The sequence below is a fragment of the Cinclus cinclus genome, chromosome 10 (genome assembly GCF_963662255.1).
Source record: "Cinclus cinclus chromosome 10, bCinCin1.1, whole genome shotgun sequence".
NCBI classification, from domain to species: Eukaryota; Metazoa; Chordata; class Aves; order Passeriformes; family Cinclidae; genus Cinclus; species Cinclus cinclus.
The window spans coordinates 719610-739197 of NC_085055.1; the positions used below are offsets into that span (position 1 = coordinate 719610).

General features: G+C 49.4%; 1 protein-coding gene across 13 annotated transcripts in view; it reads left to right on the top strand.

The window, feature by feature from the left end:
* The first annotated feature begins 1291 nt into the window (after positions 1 to 1291).
* MBNL1 (muscleblind like splicing regulator 1) overlaps positions 1292 to 19588 on the top strand; it is a 65801-nt gene continuing 47504 nt past the window's right edge. For 3 of the 13 annotated variants that reach the window (XM_062499510.1, XM_062499511.1, XM_062499516.1), the window contains exon 1: positions 1297 to 1768. The gene's annotated coding sequence lies outside the window, so the exon portion shown is untranslated. Of the gene's footprint in view, positions 1769 to 5500; positions 5520 to 5714; positions 5753 to 8479; positions 8666 to 11009; positions 11242 to 19588 lie in introns of those variants that run through there. The other 10 variants (XR_009933480.1, XM_062499515.1, XM_062499514.1 and 7 more) reach the window with 8 other exon arrangements.

A 19588-nucleotide genomic window follows, 5' to 3' on the forward strand; every position in this document is an offset into this window, starting at 1 on the left:
GAGGCCTTGAGGATGTTGGGTTTCTCCACAGACAGCTGACACCCATGGCAAATTTTATCTGTTTTATCTCTCTGGGTGTAATTTCTGTGCACCTTGCACTCTCATCAGGGGTTTTACTGTGACCAGGTTGCAAAACCTCTGGAAAACCCAGAGTATGGACTTGGGTGCCTGTGCTGTGCTTGGAAAAAGGCTTCAGGATGGGAAGAGAGCCCTAGTGCAGAGTATCTCTATCCCTGCTAATGTGCACACAATTCTGTAATAGGAATGGATATTTCACAGGTTCCAAATCCTAGTAAAATCAAATCAGTGTATCATTTATTCTCTGCAATTGATTTTGTTATTTATTAGTGACTGAAATCAGGACTTAGGATGTGTCTTTCTCACCACAGGGCAGTTCTTGCAGCAGCCTCAGAGAGGAGGCTCTGCTGCCAGTGCTGGTCTGTGCCAGGCTGGGGCTGGCTGATACCACGAGCCAGGCTCAGGGACTCACGGGAAGCTGCTCCCTCAACTCCTGCAGTAGCCCTAGGGTGGGATGGTGAATCCAGCAGCGCTCTGCTGCAGGGCAGGAGCAGAGGAGGGGTCACCAGTGGAGGAGCAGCAGCAAGAAATGACAGGAAATCCTGTGCATGGCTGTGCTGGCTGCAGCGTCCCTCAGCAGCACTTCCAGGCTGCTCAGCTGTGTGCTGCACCTCCAGCTTCACCTGCAGCACATCCTGAGCTCAGGCACTGCAGGGTCGAGTCCTGGAGAGTCGGCTCTGCTCATGGCAAGGGGGCTGTGTGTATGAGCCCTCCTGCTCCAGCTGCAGGGCACAGCTGGCACGGCCGAGCAGAGCCACACAGCGTTTCCACCGCAGCAGTGCCCACGCTGGGGCTCTTGGCTGCTGCCCACACACCCCTGGCCCGGGGCCATGCCACCACGGACGCTGCCAGGCAGGAGCCACTGCACAGGTTTACCAAAGCTGGCAAGGCCGGTGAAGATGGGCCACCACGGCGCTTTCCCCGTGGGCTGAGCGAGAGACATTTCCAGCTGGCTCTAAGTGCAGCAGATCTTTGGGCAGAAGGGCTGGAGGCTAGCTTTGGAAGCCTGGAGATGGTGGTAACCCCAGCAGAAATAACATAAAAGGGCCTGAAAGGCCCTGGCTGGCAAGGCCAGCCATGCCATGGGTGCCGGTGGCGGTGTGCTGGCCAGGAGCCGTTATCTGTGGTTTGCAGCAGGAAGGAGTCCCGGGGCACCGCCCCAGCCATTGCCCCATTTCCAGGGACCGCAGGCCACGGCCCATGTCAGTGGCCCAAGTCCGTTTCCCCCACCAGCTGCCAGCAGGCAGATTAATGGGTCACAGGGAGACGCCGGCTCCCGGCACGCTCCAAACCGCGCGTCCGTGTCCCTGATGTGAGCTCCCCACCAGCCAGAGGGGCTGTAGCCGCCATGCAAAGCACTTCCTCTGCCTTGCCCTTTTTTACTAGCAGAAAGTAATTTTTGCTTCCTTAAGAAAATACATAAGCAAAGCCTGGCCCGTGGCCGTGGTTTCCGCTGCACGAAGGGCACATTTCAATCCCTTGGCCTCGTAGGTTTGGTGTCATTCCCTGGTCTGTCCCCACTTCCCCTGGCCAGGCCACCGTGCTGCATGCTGTAATTGGCCCCGCGGCACCAGGGAGGCGGTGGCTGTGCCAGCAGCTCTGCCTGCACCCCGTGCACCCACAGGAGCCCCAGGTGGGACCGAGGCAGAGCGCAGAGAGCAGAGGAACCGTGTGGCGCTGGTGAAGGACGGTGAGTTGTGCACCGAGCTGGGTGGTTTTACTGTCTGTCACTGTGCTGCTTTCGCATATGTGTCTCGCCGTCTTGAGTTAGTGAAGGCTTGAATAATTTATTACAGAAATGAACGCTAAATTCAAGACGGTTTTATGCAAGACATGAGTAATGAAACTGAGGTTCTGAAGAGCACTAGAAGTTGCAGTCAGACCCACCATAGACCCTCTGTGGTATGTGCTGGGGGGCACTGGGACCCACAAGCACTGGGAGCTGCACCCTGAGTGAGCACCAGCCTGCTCCCAGGGACACGCAGGACAAACATGGCGCGGGAGCCACTGCCGTGTGCATCTGCTCTTTTCTTCTGCTTCTACTACGGTTTCATCTGTTCATCACCTCTGGTACTTACCGTGCTGGAAAAGTTGAGAGAGAGGTTTTCACATGTTCACAAGAGCCCTGTGAGCTGGTTTAACATCTGCTGAGTTCTGGTGGTAGAGAGGAGACATGGCAGGTGAGGTACCCTGCCATGGCTGTGCTCCACTTTGGGGGCATTTCCCAGCGGGGCTGAGTGCTGCTCCTCCGCAGGCTCCTGCCAGCCCTGGACGAGGCAGGTGGGAGTCCAGCCCTGGGGCATGGCTCCTCAGCCCACTCTGGCACTCTGGGGGGCTGCTGGTTAAGCTCATGGGAGATTAAAATGGCATTAATCCTCTGAGAGTGACCCTCAGCTTCCTACCGTGAAATCCGCTGCTGCTGGCAAACGTCCCGCCAGTTTTCTGTGACTAAACACCACGCTGGATCACACACAGCAGCCACTGGGCTGAGCACCCACACTGCTCCCTTGGGGCTGGGACAGTGACCAGGCGCTGCCAGAGGGGCTGCACGAGCTGCAGAGAAGGAAAGAAATCACCTTTGCAGGAAGCGCAAAAGCTAAAATGCGTATCACAAATATTTGCTGGGAATTGCACTGTGGATTCTGCTCACTTACGTGCTTGCAGACTAGGGGAGGTTTTAAGTCTTTTATTGCTTTCAACAAAAATACTATCACACAGTCATTGCAGAAGGGTCTAAAACAAAAGCACAAAACGGTGTAAGGGCCAAGTCGTAAATTAGTGTGTTATATTTACAGAAATGCACGTGCAGCTGAGATCATTAAACAGAAAGCAGTGTGCTCTGGGCTGGTGGGGAGCGATGGCTGCGTGCTCCGGAAGAGCAGGGAGGCAGCAGGGCCTTCTGCGGCGGCAGCACTGCAGCTTGTGTCAGACCTTTTTGGGGAACTGAGCTTCACCACTGTTGCACAAATAAGGGCATCAGGAAGCAAACAGCTTCTCCAGGGTTGCAGTCGTGTTCAGACCGGGTTTGAAGCAACTCATGTGTCTGCCTTTAATAAAGGCTCAAGGAGGGAAGGAAAATTAGAGTATAGGTTGATTTAGTGACTGCTCTGTTGCAGCTATTTGGTGAGATAAAAGGAAGACACAGGACATACTTGGAGCTCTGGTGGAGTTGCACTGTGGTTTCTGTCTCTGTGTCAAGCCAGGTACAGAGTCCCCCGTGGCCCTGGTGGGTGGAAGCCCTGCAGTGAGGAAGTGTTTTTTTTCTGCTTGAGGTGCAGCTGTGGAGAGGATGCCCACAGCCAGCCTCATGTCAGGCTCTGGGACATGCTGGTCCCAGTGCCATGCTCCAGGTGACCAGTGGTCTTGCTGCCTGCCAGGCTCACAGGGAAGGGCAGGAACTTTGGCACCATTTTCATAGGTCAGCCTTTCACCTCAACAGCAGCAGGGCTGCACTGACTCAGCCAGGAGAGCTCCTCTTTCTTGCTCCAGTTGCAATAGCACACAGGGACTCTAAAACATAAAATATCTCCAAAAAACTTTCTGTGTCCTTGAGTACTGATTTATGTCTTCAGGGCTAAGTGGCACACAATGCTGAGTGTGCAGTGATATATTTCTTTATCTTTGCTGTCTGTTGGAGTCCCAGGTGGTCACTGTTGTTGGTACTGGATGATGACTTGGAGAGACCCCTGGATCTGAGATTTCCTGACTGTTTCCTCTTTACCCTGCCCTGCCTGGACATTTTGTTATGACAGAGCTTGTGCCTAACATCCATGCCTTAGGGTTTGATCCCCTGTAAGCTGCATAAACCGATGTGAATGGAATGAATTCCCTTTACAGGATACAGTGAGAAATGCCATCACAAGTGCCCAGGGCACAGCTCCAGTCTCCCAGCACCAAGACACGGTCCTGTGCCATTATCTGAGAAGAATTTGGGCAGGGAGGAGTTTGTACAGAAACTCTGTGACCAGACCAAATGCTTTGAAAAAGCCCGGTGTGGTGATGTCGGTTCTCAGGCAGGAAATGGCCCCCGGAGCTCTTTGTGCTTGAACGGGAACAGGAAGAGCATAAATGGCCCAGTACAGTGTTCACTGCCAGGGCCCATCGGGGCTGTGCAGGTGTCTGAGGGACATCTGCATTGCACCACAGTGAGGCACATAAATATAAAATATGATGGGGTACCAGCTGTCATGGGTTTTGTTCTGATCGGATTAAACTTCATTGAAACACAACTGTAAGAACATGACATTTTTCTAAAAGAAAACCCCATGCTTCTTTGTCCGCTCAGTCTCCAGTTTGTAGGAAAAAGCCATCAGAGCTGAGCAGCAGGTATCAGAAAGCTCTCCCAGGCAGTGAGGTATCTGCACTCCCTCGGGCATGTGGCACACCTGGATGCTTCCGAGGCTGGGCTCTGAGGATGGATGCTCACTTAAACCCATTATGTTTCCAAAGTGCTGCCTGCTCTGTTGCAGGGGTGATTGGAGCACAAGAAAAGCAGAGTTAATTATATCCCCTCTAGGCTGTGTAATAGAACAAAAAGCCTCATGAAGGAAGCAGCCGGAGTTAGATCTCAAGTGCAGGTAACAAAATCTGTCTCCCAAAATCAAGTGAGGAATTATTTGTAATTACTTCATCTCACAAAACATAACCCACTTCTTAGGTGTCTGTGTTAAAAGATGTTTAACACTATCTGACACTGGAGATAAACCCTTTCTCTTTCCTTGTCTGTTTCCTTGTCTCTTTTCAGTTTGTTTATGTCTTTCCTAAACTGTGGTTAGTACCACAGCGCTTTGATGAGCCCTTTGCACGTGGCCCTAGGTGCGTGTCCTGGCAGGGGACACACTGACACACACACCTCGGGCTAATCCGGACCGTCTCTCCTTTCCTGCGCTGTGCCGTCCGTGTGACCCGCACGGCAGGACCGGCACCTGCCCTGCGACACGGGGCAGAGCCTGTGTGCCGGGCCTGCTGCTCCGGGGGACCGGGAGCGGTGCAGCTCCTCGGGGTGGGTGCCGGACAGCCCCCGGAAAACCACCCGCTTTAAAACGGCTCCTCTCGTGCGGGGAAGGAGGGGCGGGAACCGGGAGGAAAACAGGGTCAATCTGCCCGCTTGGGGAAGGAAATCTTTAGAGGATCGTGTCCCGAGGAGCCTCGTTAGGGGGGTCCGGAGCGATCGCGGCGGGCGCTCTGCGGACACTGCCGGGCCGCGGGCAGCGCCGCCCGCCCCCCGCCGGCCCTGCCGTGCCTCCCCCGGCCGGAGGCGGCGGGGCCGGGCACGTGTGCGGGCCCGGGCCCGGTGACTCATGAGGCGCCGGCCGCTCCGCCGCGGGGAAGGATGAGGGAGGGCGGCCCCGGGGGAGGGCAGCCCGCCGCGCCGCCGCCCCGCTCCGCGCCTGCCCCTGGCTCCCGCGGTGCCCGGAGCGCGGAGGCCGCACCGGGACTAGGTGAGCGCGGCCGGGCCGGGGCCGGGCCGGGCTCCCCGCGGGCCCGGGGCCGCCGGCGGGGCCGGGGCCGGGTGGCGCTTCCGGGCGGGGCGGGGGCGGCGGCGGAAGCGGGGCCGGGGCCGGCGCGGGGAGCCCGGGCCGCCGCTGCCTCCGCCCGCCGCGCCGGCGGCACCGTCGGCATGAGCGGCTGAGCCGGGCGGGCCGCGCCGGCAGGGCCCGCCGGCAGGCCCGGGGTGAGTGCGGCGGCGCGGCCCGGGCCCGGCGGCGGGCGGGGAACGGGGGGAGCGCTGCTGCGCTCGGCGGGCCGGGAACCGGGGCCGTGCTCCGCCAGGGGCCGCAGCGCCGGCCGGGGCGCGGCCGGGTGCCCGCTCGTCCCTTGGGCCGCGCCCGGATCGGGCTCCCGCTCGTGTCCCCGCCGGGAGCCCGGACGCTCTCGGCCGCGGTGCGAGCGGCGGGCCGGGGCCGGGCCGTGGGTCGGGGCCGGCTCCGGGGGGCGGTGGGGATCCGGTGAGGGTCCGGTGTGTCTCTGGTGGGTGCCCGGTGTATCTCCGGTGTGTGTCCGGAGGGTGCCCGGTGTGTGCCCTGTGTGTCCCCGTGTGTCTCCTATATATGCCCGGTGTGTCTCCGGTGTGTCTCCGGAGGGCCGGCCCCGCGGTGCGCTGTCTGAGCCAGGCTCTGCGGTGCCGCTCACGGCATCGCCCTGTGCACACACCGCACGGCCTGGGCCCGGGGGCTGCCGCGGCGTCGTGACGGAAAGAGAGGTTTGTGTTTTCTTTTTAGAGAAAGTTCTTGAATTCAGAACTTTGGTTTGCAGGTGTAAGTCCCTTTGTTAAGACGGTGGTATAGTGGACGAGAAAAATGCAGGGATGTTTTTGTAAAATGGTTGTCTTGGAAAAATATGTGGTTGTTTCTTTTAGTAAGAAAGAATTTCTTTTGGTGGTTTTTTTTTTTTTTTTTTTTTTGAGGTGGGGAATATATGCCCCAGAGCAAGGGAGAAGCAGGACACGGGTGACAGAGATAATGAAGTGCAGGAGAGCAGGTTCAGGGAAGGGATGTAACGGGACAGAGGTATGGCAGTAATGAATAGTAATGGTGAATAACTTAACTGGGTTATGTCTTTTTTTGGCACTACGGACAAAGGGTTCTAATGAAATGACAACACATTCCAAAGTGACAAGGAAATTATTTGCATGATGAATAATTAGCCGATGGCACTTGTTGCTGCAGGGGAAGTTTGGGGTGAGAGCTGAGGAGAGGTTGCAGGCTCCCTTCGGGCTGGCTGCATGTGACACTGACCCTCGGCAGGCCCACTGGCATAGAACAATATTATGATAATTGAAGGAAGATAAAAGAGGAAGAAATGAAAGGCTTGGCAGCCCCGTGCTCACTGCAATGGTGACAGGACTGCTGCATGTGGAAGGTTGGCATGTGCTGCTGCAGGAACCAGAGGTGTCAGGAGCCCCTCTGCTCTGGGCTGAAAGCAGGCATGGCTAATGGCCAGTTGGGCGTATCCCACAGCTGCCTCCAGCCTGGTTCCCCCTGGGAAGGTGTCTGACACCCCTGAGAAAAGTGTAATGCACTCCTGCAGTCTGTCCCCAAGGGGTTTGTGGAGGGCAGGTCAATGCCCCATGCCGTGGCTTTTGGTGCAATGACCCAGCTGTGTCCTGCATCAGGTGCTGCTCTGACTTCCCTTACTTGGAGCTGCCTGTATTGGAAGCCTGGAATATCACAGTGAAGTCCAGGAGATGGTGATGGGTGCCAGCAAACAGCTGGAGCGCCACTGGCCATTGAAAGGGTGCTGCCCCACAGGGTTTGGCTGCCCAGAGCAGACAGGCTGTGAAGGCCCCATAGTTTTGACCTCACTGGCTGGGAGGGTTTCTGTGGCCACAGAAAGTTCTTACATGTGTGGTGTAGATGAAGATCTGATGACCAGCTCATATTAAATCATAGGCTTCCCTCCCTGTTTTTATTTCCTTTTAGTTTTATTCTGCTGCTTCAACGTCAGTGGGGAGGTGGTAGTGACACAGGAATGCCTGTAATTAGGGGGATGAACCTCAGCACCTCTTGGTTCCTAACTAGTGGATGATTTCTGCTCGGGGTGATTCCTGCTCAGGAACTGGTGGGTAATCTGCACACACCATACTCTGGCACTGAGGAAGTCATGTGTGTTGGGTTGTAAGAGGCTTTGTGGTAATTCTGTTACTTCTAAAGGTTTTGTAGGTGTTTTCCTTAGACTTATTTTCGATGGGAATGCTGTAAACAGCATGTTAGCTAAGGCCAGCTCCTTAAGGGAAAACTGCAGGAAAAGTTCTGTTCCATTACTTATGATTTATGTTCATGCCAAGGATGATTTTTGCAACTATGAGTTTATCAACAAATTCCTGCTACTACTCCTGTCTGGAGGGGAGGGAGAGGGAGGATCTGGCAGAGTTCAATTGCTTCCCTGGGAATTCCTACACTTCAGTGTGTCCTGCTGTGCCCAGCCCTACACAGGGGCTCTCCTTTCCCTTGCATGACTGGTGGTCTCCACTGTCTGTGTGCCTTAAGGATTACAGCAGTTTCCTCTGATTGTTATTTTAAAATTTAATTTTATTAACGATTATGTACTGTAAACTTAGTTTCCCAAGCTATGCTGCAAAGTAAACAACATTTCTTTCCTCCTACCCCATGGTTATTTACCAAAAGGATAAACATATAAATATTTTTGAATGCTGTCCTCGGTGACGTTTGGAGCCTGCTCTGCTGTGAATACGTGCAGTTGCAATTCCATTAGTGTCAAAGAGAGTTCCCAGCAATTAACAGGGAAATAGAAGGGACTATTAAAACCGTGTTGCAGTTGTGATGGAACTTCAATATACCCGAAGATAAGAAAATACAGTTAATATACGGAGTTGTGAGGTGAAGGCTTTGTGTGGTTCCTGTGAGGATGCTTTAGCCCACTCTCCCTTCAGCAGTCTGTGTAGGGGGAATGTGCTGGGCAGTACTTTGGTCAGAGAAAAAAGCCAGTGACAGATGTTAGTTTGCCCTGATGTGTGCATTCAGAACCAGCTGGAAGTTCTGTTCTGAAGGTGCTCTGAAGTCTCTTCAGCTTCAGAGGCAGCGGCAGGAGAGCAACAGCAGCACCCTGAGCTGGGCCAGGCTGACAGGTATGAGGGTTCCTGTGTCCATTGGGCAGTTTGGGGGCTGGCTTTGATGTGTGCTGACCTCAGGGTGAAATCCCACAGTCTATCAGAAGAATTGCTTTTCCTAAGGGGTCAATTAATTTCTTTTGAAGTCTACTTTCTATCAGCTCCTACCCTGTGAAATAGTCCATGTTTTAGATTATGTGCATGCAATTGTTATAGAAGAATATTTTTATCCAAAATATTTTTATTTCGAGTAGCTGTGAAAAATAAAAACACTTGCAATAGGTATAATCTATCCTCGGTAAAATCTAACTTGAGTTCTCACAATTCAGCTTGATTAAGATTGAATTTTTGGAGGCAAAATTGCTGTTGGTGCAAATAAGTAAGAGCAGCAGTGGTGTGTAAGGTGACAGCACTTCTGTCACAAGGGTGCAAAATCCTGCAATTTGAGTTCATTTTGATTTGATCTAGAGGTTTGTACAGGAAAACTGAGGCAGCCAGGCCTGAGGAAAATGCAGCTGGGCCTGAGTTCTGTGTAGCCAGGTTGTAATTCCCATAAGGCAAGTGCATGACTAGCATTAGCCCAGCCTGGGGAATGGGCCCGCTCAGCTCGGGTCCACAGCCCCACTACCTCCTGGAGCTGCCTTGATCTGGGCACTGTGATAAAATGTATGAATCCTGTGTGCTCATGGGACCTTTGCTTTGGGCAAATCGGCCAAATACTTGTTTTCTCAGAAAAATATTTTGGTACATAAATATTCTAGCTGCATGTGAGTAGCTGAATGGAGTGATTTTCTGAAAATAAAAAGTAGTAAGTATTAGACAGGTTGAAATAAGTCCATTCCTTTGGTGTTTTGAGCAGAGCTCCTGCACAACCTGCCGCGGTTAGCCTGGCTGGGCTGGGCTGGGCTCCTTTTGTCAGTCCTTGTGAATGTACAGGTGGCAGTTCCAGTGCCTGCAGAGTGTCCAGGTTTTCCTGTGGGAAGTGTACCTCGCTGTCCGCCCTGGGGCAGGCTTCTCTTGTCAAAGGAATTGCTTTTCCCTTATGTAACTTGTTGGTGTTACATCGAGTCAGCTCTTGCAAAAGTGCGTCAGTCTTGCTTGTAGTGGCACTGAAAAAAACTTAGCAGAGCGTGCACTGAATTCCCCCGTTATCTCTCTATAGCACATTTTATGTATCTTGTAGTGAGATGTTTTGTTTCTACAGTTTCAGACTTGGTGTTTCAGAAGATTAATAGACTTAGCAGCCCTGTTTGCTCAGCTTAGCAGCGATAACAATGTAATAAGTGATGAGACGGTCGCAGATCATCTGGCAAGGCAAAATATGCCTTGGACTTGAACTTGGAGCAGGTATTATTTGCAGAGAAAAGTGAAATGTTATAAATAGCGTGCCCTGACTTGGGTGGCTGTGGGTTCAGGCCTGCAGAGCCTGCTCAGGAGGCAGCTGGTGACATCTGCATTCCCCTCGGGATGGAGAGGGCGAGGGCAGTGTTTGTACCGTACATGGCTGGCATTTACTGCAGCACGTCCGGAGCCCTGGCTGGGCTTGGGCACAGGCTGCAGGAGCAGGGCTGGGCCCCGGCTCCCAAAGCCTCCGCAGCAGCTCCGCGCATTCCTGCTGCGCTGCTGTCTCCTGTGCCAGCCGGTCCAACTGCGAGCAGTGAGTAAGGACTTGGGAACCCAGAGCATTTTTGGGCTCTGGGCCCAATCCTGCTTCCAGAGAAGTTAATTGGATTTTTTTTCCCTTCTAAAAAAGGGAGAGCGATCAGAACTGCCCAGCTCTGTCCTACAGGGCCCTCGGCGCTCCTGTGCGTGCCGTGTGTGAGCCCAGCTCCCCGTGTGCCCTGGGCAGGGATGGGCTGTGGGCAGCCAAAGCCCCCCTGGGATGTGCTCCCGAGGCTGCTGGAGCCGTGGATAACGCTGCAGTGGCAGTGTCTGCACTGCAGTGACAGTACCCAGCGCTCAGGAGATCAGCCTTACTGGCCGTGTGAGTACTCCGCTGTACACGGGAGCACATGCAGTTTGCTGTGTCGCTCGGGGCTGGATGTACCCGAGCTCTGGAGCCTTTAACCCTGCACTCTGAGCACACTGCACCCTGCACGTGGCTCAGGTTTTCCGAGCAGGTTGCCAAGCTGGAGGCACAGCAGCAGGCCTGGCTTGGCCATATAAAGGCGGTGTCGGGGTGTACGCAGGCGCTGGGAGCTGCTGGCAGAGGTGCTGTGCAGGGCCACCCGCCCTTCCTCTTCCTCGGTGCTCCCAGGGGCCGCCTGTGCCTCTGGCTTCCATGGGAGGAAGGTCTGTCAGCTGCACGTACTGATAAACACGGCAGGGCTTTCTGGGCAGGAACAAACTCTCCCAGTTTTCTTCTGTGACTCTCCGAAGCTTGGAATAAAATCTGAACCAAAATGTTGATTCCGGTGTGTGGAAGAGTTTGTTGGTGCCTGGGCACCGTTCTTGACTTTGTGTGGCCACCTCTGGTTTTCAGTGAAGTCTGATACTCTTTACCTGGATTTTCCTATGGGAGTCCTTCCATGCTCCAAACATAGGCAGAGCTTCAATGGACTTTGAGTCTTCTTTCAAGCGGTGAAAAATCAAAGGTAGTGAGTCTATGATCCTGATAATGTAATTATGTATTTTTCAACTTTCTGATGTGTAGCAGTTAAAAATGTTCTTTTGGGAGTGCAGACACTTGCTGTGGTCCTGGAGCTTTGCAGGCTGCTGGAAAGGAAGTCCCTGGGCAGATATCTTATTTGCTGCTTATCAGCATTTTATTGAGCTCCTGTATTTATGTGCAAATATATTCAATAAGTAAATCTTTAATGATGTGATTTTTGTTGTGAAAAGTAGACACAGTTCTGTTCAGTTCTTCTAATTAAGTACAGCTAGTGGTGGAACAGAAATACAAGCATTTGAGCTTCTTTCACTCATTTTTCTGCATGACTGACGAAGTTATTGCTGTGGATTCTGTTTGTTTTCTACAACTTCTGAACATTCTGTCTTTAATCATCATTTTTATAAAAGCTGTGCTTTCTTGAGTAATTTCAGAAACTGTTTTCCAAATATCCCATGTTTTTTGTATAAGAGTAGAAATTTAAACTTTCATTATCGGTGTTTTAAAATGGCTTTTAGAGGCAGGAGGGAATCTACAAGTAAAACAGTAATCTTTTGAGGTTTTTTTCAGAATTCCTTCATTGAGTTTAATTTTGGTGGCTTGCTATGTTAATGGAAAAGGGGACGCATTGAGAAGAGCCCAGGTAGAGGGTGGAGAATTCCGTGTGAGAAGGACTGTGGGACAGTGTCAGTGGCACCACTGCTGTCTCATGCACAGGGGCCAGCCCAGCTCAGGAGCCCCTCTGTGACTTGTCCCCTGTGTGGTGGAAGCTCTGCTGGCTGAGGCTGTGTGCACAGAAGCTGTTCTGAGCAGGGGCTGTTAGAGGCTTGTTCCTCATGGTTATTGTTAGCTGTGTGCATATCATGATTCAAAATGAACAAGTGTAACTACATGCTGAAGCAAATTCTGATTAAAAACTTGCCTCAAAGATATTTTCCACTTCTTTCCTAAAGTGAAAGTAATGTAGTTTTTACTACTTCTTTTTAATACCGGTGACTAATTTGGAGCATTTGCTCGGTATCTGAAGATGCATATATTTGTTTAGTTTGCATGAGATTGGTCACAATCCAAAATTGATCACATTGGTGTTTCTGTGCTGCTGAGCACTGTATGTGTTAGGGATCTCTATTAAGTCAAGGAAAGCGCCTCCTAAACTGGTTTAGTTTTGCTATGTGTGGAAAAATCATTTTGTGTTTAGTGTATAACAGTCATCTCTGATACCTCAGACAGTGACAGAGCAGACAGAATTAAAAATCCCATTCTTTGTGGTTTAGAGTCTTATGTAACTTGTTGGAATCTGTAAGTCAAGTGTCTCTCTGAATTTTTCAGAGAAAAATCAGAGTGCAGGGATTGAATTAAAACCTTTGGATGAATTGAAGTATATTAAGCCACTCACACATAAAGTAGAGGTGTAAGCTTAAGTTTTAGAATAAGCAAGCAAGTAAGTAAGTAAGGATAAGTTTTAAGTGCTTTAGAGAATGAAGGTCTTAGATACCAGAGTAGAAGGTAGTGAGTTCTAGTGAAAGTTGAAAAGCATAGTCCTAGATACTAATGTTTCTGTGGAGGCTCCAGGACTATAGTTTTAGACATAATAAAACTATAGTAAGAATATTGCTTACATTTTTCAGATAGAACAGATAGACCATATGCGTAGCTTATACGTAACCTGGCGTGCTAAGAAACTAGAATTCTAACAGGGTAAGAAGAAGTGATTCGAGTTTGTGTCTTTAGCTTGCTGGGTAACTTGTGTATAAGAATCTGTGCACTGGGGAGAGATTCGCCTTTTGCTTTGCTTTTGTTCCTGCTCTCTTGCTTTTCTTTTCTCCTCACTGCCATCTTCATCACCCAAAGAAGACAGGAGCTGCCACACCATCATTGGTCCTGCCAGGACCTCGAGAGGAGCAGCTTCTACCTCTGATTGGGACTTTGCTTCTGTTTGGGACTCTATACAAAAACTTTAGCGTGGTCTTTAACACTTCTGACTCTTTGCCTTTCAAGACTGATGTGCCTTTGCAATAAACAACTTTATAGCAACTGTTAGCTGCTGGGCTCTTTAAAGAAAACAAACAACCTGACAAATGGTGCCTGGAGTACTGGTGAATAACCTACAGTAACAAATGAAATATATTATATAGAGTAGTTGCATTTTCTGAGAAGTTGTACAAGTTGTTATTATCCTGGAAGGATGTGCTGATAGACATAAATTGAATGTAAGGCCCGAATGAATCAAAGCACGTAAGTGCTCTATTTTGGATCTGAGATTCCCTGAGAAGCACACAGCTGTGAATGCAAATGCAGCTGGCTGTGTCTCCTGTCTCCCAGCACATGCTGGAGTGTTTTCCAGGACTGTCCTTGCCGTGAGTGTGATTCACGTTGGTGACCGGAGTCGGTGTCGTCATGGCACTGAGATGGCAGTGCCTCCCTGCTCCAGGTGTCCCCAGCATGGCAGTGCTGCCACTCGGTGATGCTGGCGTGCTTTCAGAGGTGTGGGACTCCCCATCCCTCCTTGGGGGTGCTGTGCCTGGCACTGCTTGGCCATGCTGCAGAGCCAGGGTGTGGGTTTGCCGCTTCAGCACCAGTCCTTCAGCCCAAACTGAACTGCGCTGATGGCTCTGCTGTCCCTCATTCCCGTGTCTTTTTCTGGTCTCTGGGGAGAAGCCTGTGATTTTCCCTGCATTGCCATAGCTCACCATGGCTGAGCTGAAGTGACCAGCTCTAAGAGCTGCTGCAAGCAGAACTTGGTGTAACGAGTTCCTCGTGAGCTGGTCTCGCGTCCCTTTTTGGGTGCCCTCAAGTCAGATGCAAGATGAGGCAATCCAGAATTACCATAACTGATGGGCCTGGCTGGGAGTGTGCCTGTTACACAGCAGGCAGAGAGCAGCAAGGTGTCCCCCATGGAACTGAGCCCCACTGTGGTCCATGTGTCCTCAGGGCCAGGAGAGCTGCTGGCATTGTCACCAGGAGCAGGATGACACACCAGGGTGAGGCAGGTGACATGAATGGCCTGTTCTATTCCTGGTAATTAGGTTCAGATTTAATCTTGCTAGTTAATTTGATGTGTGCAGGGATGTGGTGGCTGCATCCAGACTCCTGACTTGAAATTATTGTCCTAACAAAGTGATTGTCATGTAAATGGGCATGAACTTTGAAGTCTGGAGTTCTTGCTGTGAGCAAACGTGGGAGGGGTGTCCCAGCCAGGGACGAGTTAGTGAGGCCAAGGGGAGGAGCTTATTGCGTGGAGAAAGTGCTACTATTAATAAATTAATAATGTTAATAGTGACCCTGTGTATGTCCTGATCCATCAGGTGCTGGCTGCGCTGGTCTCTCAGGACTCCTTTTCCCCACTGCTTTATCCAGCTGTCTCTGGGCAAGGACAAGCCTCCCTTTGCACCAGGGCCACATTGCAGCTGCATTAGGCAGGGAGGTGGAAACCTGAGCAGGAATAAGGTGCTGGTCTGTTTTTCCTTGCAGTACAGGAGATGTTCAGGCATCAAACCACAGGAAGCTGGGGTTGCTGTGTGCTGCTCCTCTCACCAGTGAGACTCCTTTGGGTCACTTCTCCCTGAAACCACCAGCATCAGCTGAATTTGGTGTCAGAGGGAAGCGGTTCCTTCCCTTGCTGAGTCATGGACGTGGCTTTTTTTTCTGTAGGGATTCTTATTATGGATGATGCTAATGATCATGTTTTATACAAATTCATGCACACACGTGCAGTTAGAAATCACCTGTCACTATGGGACAGTCTCTGCCTCTTTGCTGCTGCTGCAGGTGCCTCCCAGCTCTGAGTCTGGGCTGTGGGACCCATCCTGGGGTTTGCCATATGGCTGCTCTTGAGGACAGCACCCAGCACATGCTGCCATTGAGCCAGGCAGGATAATGAGCATCAGCCACACTGCACGGTGCAGAGTAGGGGAGGTTTTACAGGTGCAGTGCTCTGCTCATGCACCCTGTGCTGCCCAGGCTGGGGGGCCAGGTCCTGGGCTGACCCAGCTGCCGTGGGTCATCTTGCTGCTCTCCTGCCTTGCTTGGCTTGTGTACGTTTGCAGTTAATCAAACAAAATGTGCAAGAGTTGGATTAATAAATAGCTTGTAGTTTTTGGAGGGGTGCATAGTTGATTTATGATGGCCTCTCAAATGCCTGTGTATAGAAACAGCATGTTTACTGTTAGAACAAGAAAATAAAATTGATTTTAATAAAGCAGGTTTTGTTTTTTTTTCAATTCAGTTTGTTACTTATTGGAATAATAACTTAAATCACTAGATTACTGTCATTTTTAAAGGTGAACAACTTTTTAGGCTTGCTTGGGCAATGTCACTTCTTTCATAGTTGGAATTCCCCTATGCCAGGATAATACAGAACTTCCCATTTCTAAAATACATTATGTGAATGTTATGGTAAAGGAATTACAGTGTATGTTTTTATTACCAGAAACAGTATTTGTGACTTCAGTGGTGGGTGGGGATGGATATGTAAATGCTTTGTAATACATAAATTGATGAAAAGTGGATCAAAGGAAAAGTGGTCCTTTTCTATATTGTGTTACTGACTTAAAGTTGCAAGAAGAGAATAACAGCTTGTGTGCCACGTCCTTGTCCAGAAACAGGGACTGGCCTGTGCCTGTTCATGCTCATAAACACACATCCAGCTAATGCTGTCAAGCTGTGAATCCTGTGTGTACCCAGAGTGTCAAATTTTGTAAAAGAGATTGATATATACCCCAGGTTATTAAAAAAAAAAAAACTCAACAGACATGTTTCTTGACTTTATTTTTTTTTAAAATCAGAAAGAACAGTTAATCCATAACCGTCTGCTCCTTAAAGGAAAGAGGGTTTATGGAATTTGCAGTGTAGCTTTCTGACTTGAAAATAGCATTATTGTAATCTAAAGTAGGAGAGGATTGGGCTGTGGGATTTGTATGTCAGTGCCCATGCACTGCTGGTGGGAATTGGTTCACAGTTTGGTTAGGGAAATCCTGGAGCAATACCTGATTTCTGCACGTGGTTGGAGCACATAGTGTACAACATGTTGCCTCTTTTTTCATTATTTATCAAATTGCCATGAACCGAGTACACTTGGGTGTCTTAAATTCAGATGGAATGTCACAGTTAGGTGGTTCTGCTAAAACAGTTTCAGAAACTGTGAAATAGACTCGAGATAAAACCACGTCTGATGGGGATGTGCCAGAGGAGCCACTGAAGTCAGTGGGAGGTTGCACCAGGCAAGTCTGTCAGAGCTAAAACAGTACAGAAAAAACCTTTAAAACACTAGTACTAGTAGTGGTGGTGGTAGTAGTAGTAGTAAAACTATGTATATAATGCAAAATATCTGGGTCACAGAAGCAGTGTTGGCAGTTTTTTTATGAATCTGATGTGGCACTTAGTAGTTCAAAGCTGACATGTGCTTGTAGTTTTACCAGGCTCCAAGCCCCAGCTTACTGGGCTGGGCAGCTGTGAAATGCAGCCCAGGGGACAGACCCTGGCAGTCCTGCTCTAGAGCTGCCTGCTCTCTGCTCCTGCCTTTGCACTTCCATTTTTTCCTAAAATATATGAAAGTACAAAACTGAAAGAGGAGTAATCTTACTTTGCTGTGCTGTCCTATGGGAGCAGTGGGTGCAGCCCAGAGTGAGACAATTGGCTTCTTCAGCTGTAGTTTACTAAAGATTATTTTCCTTTATCCAATCCTATACTATTATGTGACAAGATGTTAATTAGCTCATTGTTTCAGCTTAATTTTGTGACAGTGCTATAATTACATCCCTCAATTGTGCCATGGAGTAATTGCTGTATGTCTTCCAGCTTTTATATTGAGATATGTTATTGATAAACTTTGAGTTTGGCAGAGGTGTTTTGAAAATACTGTAAGGAGTCAGTAATTTTGTGTTCCTTGATTTAAAAGACAACCATTTGGCAATTTCAGGCTTTGAGACTGCTCTGTCAGTGTAAATAGAATATTGATTTTATTCCACTTCCTATCTCATTAGAGTCATTGTCATGAGGATGAATTCATGTTGTGTAATTATCTGTTCTTGCTGACAGTTCTCGTGTCATTGAGACTAGTGTTTTCAGCTTCCACTTTCTCTAAACATAAAAATAGCATTCTTCCCTGCCGTCTTCTCCTTAGTGTTGGGCTTTTTGCCTGCCCAGCTTTCTACATCTTTCTTTGAAAGATGTGTGTGAATTGAGATATAGAAAGCAGGGGTGTCCAGCAGACCCAGTTACAGGAACAGTGAAAACAGTGTTTCTTTGGGAGTGATTCTCAGTGCAGGGAGATATCTTATTTTTGTGTCAAAGACCATAATGAGGAGGAAAAGTGCATCGTTAATCTGTCTGTACATTTCTTTATAGCAGTAAGGGGAAGTAACAGGAGCCTCTCCTGTGTCAGATTCACTTTCTTGGACATTTCCAGATAACCCTTCCATTGATTTGTGAGGCTGTTTCTTAATCATTTTCATTGACCCAGCTCAGGAGACAATTAAGTCATCTCTGTTATCCTCCTAAGGAGTGACTTCTCAGTGTTGCTTCTCTCTTCTGTCTCTTCTGAGAATCACTTTTTAATTTGCCTTCAGTCATCCCAATACTCAGTGAAGGCAAGGTTCTGCTTTTGGCCAAACCAATGTTACAGTATTCCCAAGAAAAGTGGCAAATATTTCCAAATTTCAAAAGATGAACTTTAAAACCCACCTGTGCATCACAAGAGTCTTTAGTACTGACTATTCTGCTAGGTGGGGTCTAGAAACCATCAACCCGTAAACCACATTTAATTAGATGAAAAATAAAAAGTTCAGTACTTTTCCTGTCCTGTCCCTATGGTTCTCCCTCTGGATTTGTTGCAGTTGCTCCCACCTTATCAGCCACAGCCCAAAGGAGACATCACATGGACCAGCTGGGTTTTGCAGACGGTGTATCTTCCTTCTAGCATATGAAGCTTACTGAGGACTCCTTAGTGACTGAGTGAATATCACAAGAGAATTTCAAAGTGACGGGAAAATAGTTTATGCTAAATAGATAGATAAAAAAGATATTTTTAGATAAAAAAAGAGATAATTCTATGCTAACATCTTTATTTAGTGGAGATATTGAAGATAAACCTCTGGTCTGACGTCAGGCTTTATTTCTGCTCGAAGGCTATTTTTAATGCACGGATATTTCCTGCTGTTTTCAGGTAGACAATAAACTATGATGAAACAAGTAACCCAGGAGTAAAGCATAGTTTGGGAGTCTTACCAGAATTATTTCTCCTGTCAGTACATACGAGCACAAAAGCTAGTTTTCATCTGTTTTCATTTTGGGTGCTGCCTTCATGCTCTCTTTCATTTCTTATTAGGGGTGACTACTTGTATAATGAGAGTGAAATATCTTGTTTGGAGAAGGTGGCCTTTAACTTGCATTGGCTTTAGCGTATAAAATGCATCAATTTGCTGCTCTAACTCTTCTTGGTGTTCGGAAAAATCAATGCTTGGTATGGATTGGTTACCAAGCTAATGAACAGGAGAAAACCCTTCTTAGAGCAGTTCCACAGCTTTGTGGCAGAGCTCTTCTTGCTGGCGTTGGCAGCACCCTGTCCTGAGGGTCTCACAGAAATCAAACGTTCGTAACAAAATAACACAAGTCATTTTGTGCAGTGTGGGAGTGACGGTGGGAGGATGCAGCTCCGGCTCTTGTCTGTGGAAGACAAGTTGCAGTGCGCTTTGACTGAGGGCTGGGAGATGTGTTTAGGTTTCCAAAAGCGCTCTGATGTGCTGGCAGTCCTGCACGAGGCTGCAGGGATGCCTGGTGGGTCTGGTGGACCTGCTGGCACACAGCCCCAGCAGCATTCTCTGCTTTCAGATCTCTCGGTGCTGATCTGTCATGGCTGGGGAAGTGTGGCAAGAGCAAGAAGACAAGAGCAAGAACCAAAGTGATTTGCCTGGACACTTGTTACAGAGCATGTTTTGAAGACCTAAGAATTCTATATCCCAAGCAGCAAGGAGTAGTGACTGCTAGTGCAGGATGACCCCAAACTTCAGAGTTTTAGGCAGTTGAAGCAAATTAGTATCTCTGTTTACCACAAAGACACTTAGTTGTTAACTTGTGCTTGCAAGTAATTATGTAGCTGTTTGTCTCTCGCTAGCAGGGATTAAAAATGCGGCATGATTTCAAGTGTCCTGGCAAAGAACCCGCGGTGCCTGTTGTAATCTCATTATTCTGTTTGGTGTGTTTTCCTTCCCCTGGAGTTGGTTGTTCTGATCGCTATGTCCCTAGAGAAAGACTAGCTTTTTATCCTCTGTTGGTTTGCATCCACGCTGGCAGCATCTCTTCCCAGGTGCGATTCTGGAGGCTGTGTCAGTGACCTG